Raw genomic sequence first — 2,676 nt, 5'->3', positions numbered from 1 at the left:
CCAATGTTCATTAAGCTAGAGCATTTCCAAGAACCTAACCTAGACTCAATGTGGAGATTGGATTCAATTTCATTATGGCAGTTGCTACAAAATAATGTGCTTCCCCTCTTCCCTGAAGACTAGCTCTCAGAGTCTCAGAGGACACTATGCAAGCTGCCAAGGGAGAAAATCAATCAGGGATCCCACCCAGAAGTAAAGTGTGTGAACCACCACAACAAAAATAACTCTATTGATGAAGTAGTGACACTTTTATATTGGGGCAATCAACAGATGCCTTATTGGACTTAAGGCTCACTCAATGGGACTGAAATCAATCATGGATGGTCCTGTAAACAGAGCCAAGTGCACATGGTTGGAGAGGTCATGGATCTCAGAAAGGAATTTAGTTCTGTCACTTCCCTAGACCAACATGATTTCTGTATTCTAAATATTTATCCTTACATTCACAGACAAGTATAGCTCACACCACTCACCAAAGAAGCTTCTTTCTGCAGCAGATGGAGACTATTTACAAAGTTCCACAACTGGTCAAATACAGAGAATAAATGACTGTGAGCTGCCCAGTCCTAAGTTGTACCTCTGCAATGCCACCTCCACACCTAAGGCTCAGAGAACTTCTTGGAAGAGGGGGAAGGTGGAAAGAATATAAGAGCTAGAGAGACTAGACACCAGCTGCTAGTTAAGGCATCCTAGATGTGATAGAGAAGCTTTACCAATAAATCCCCGCAGTGCAGTAGTGGAATGAGATCTGCATAACGATAAGACCCATTGACATGACAAAGCAGACGGGGAGAATTTCAGGGGGTCTTCCCTCAAGATGAGGAGGTACAAGCAATCAAAGGATGATGAGGGAGAGAGACTTAGTTTTCTCTAGGAATTAGCTCCCTGAACGGTTGGGCAGCCCTAAACATAGGTACAGAGGAGCACCACTGAATGGCCTCAGTGCACTATATATATATAAAACTTATGTATAAGTAACAGTAATAAAGAAGACAAGAAATTGAGAGCTGGGAGAGGACATGGGAGGAGCTAAAGCGGGACTGGGAGAGATGGAAATAATGCAAAGACAATACTCATGCATGAAATTTTCAGAATGTTTTGTGTGCTTCCCACTCCTTCCCCAGTCTCTCATGTGTCTCCTGTGATCACAGTGACTTTCACTCTACCCATCTCTACCCATATGCAAACTATTATCACCCCTTAGGATCCTCGGCATCTATTTCTATGGCTCAAGATGGTTTCCATGCTGTCTTCTAAGTTTGTTAATGCAAATGAGGATACAAGGACTTGGGAACTTAATTAAAAAGACTCTGTCAGTGTTCAGTGTTGACCTAAGATCAAAGCAGGCACTTCCAACAATGGAATTGATGGCAGGACCTGGAGCACAGCAACTTTAGCTCTGCTGTGGCACGTGCTCTCATGCCTCTCACCTTGGGGGTTTCACCGGTTATACCCACTGTCCATAGAGATGCTTATCCTGAAGATACTCTCATTCAGGTACACCACATACTTGGGCCATGTTCCCCTTCTTCCCCCTTCTTCCCCCTGCCTCCCACAAGTCTCCTTATTTGCACAGTGTTGCTTCTACTTTCATGTCATATTCATAAATGATTTCAAGACTCTATGAGAGCAAGTATCCACAAATGAGAGAAAACATCTGACGTTGGTCTTTCTGAGTCTGTCTTATTTTGCATAATATGATAATTTATTGCTGTATCCATTTTTCTGAAAACAATCTAATTTTGTTCTCCTTTATGACTGATTAAAACGGCAGGGGGCCTATGTACCACTTTTTTTGATCAATCCATCTGTTGACAAGGCCATAATTTGGCTATTTTTGAAGAGTGCCACAGTAAACGTGGTTGTGCAAATGTCTGTGTGATATGTTGACTTAGAGTCCTTCAGGTGTGTATCCAGAAGTGGTAGAGCTGGAACACACGCAGTGATGGTGTAACTCGATCTGGTTTTAGATGTTGAGGAATCTCCATACCGACTTCCTGATTAGTTTACACACACACACACACAGACACACACACACACACTGCTGCAGTATGCAAGGTTTCTTTTCCCACATCCTTGCTAGTGTATGCTGTCATTTATTTTCTCGAAGATAGCCATTATAACACATGAAGTGGAATCCCATTGCAGCTTTAACTTGCATTTCCCTGATGGTTAAGGATGTTGAACATTTCTCATATGTTCATATGGTTCATTTATACACCACCTTTTGAAAGCTGCCTTTTTTCACATAAAGAAATATAAACTATTTACTGACCACTGTTCACCATTATTTACAATGAAGTAAACAATATACAGTTGGATAACATTCTGATACTACAAAGAACATTCTGATACTACAAAGGTATTTTTCTACAATAAGTTGAACCAGTAACCCAAATACTGAAAAGGTTAACTCTACCAGTATGGAAGGAGTCAGTATTAAGAAAAAGCATGCAGATCAATAATTTATATTACCAAATTTTGTTCACTCATCCATGTCAGCAGTCCTAATATTGTCAACATCTCTAACCATAATTACATTTCCATAAGCTTAAATGTTCCATGAATCATAACCTTTTAGCACAAAAATTTCAACTTACTGTATAGGAATGGCTCATTGGAGTAAACTTCACAGATCCATTTAAGTCTTATTAGTTAATTAAAACAAACTATTTG

Source organism: Nannospalax galili, unplaced genomic scaffold (assembly GCF_000622305.1).
Source record: "Nannospalax galili isolate Female #2095 unplaced genomic scaffold, S.galili_v1.0 scaffold3164, whole genome shotgun sequence".
Taxonomy (NCBI): Eukaryota; Metazoa; Chordata; class Mammalia; order Rodentia; family Spalacidae; genus Nannospalax; species Nannospalax galili.
This window is presented reverse-complemented; position numbering follows the sequence as displayed.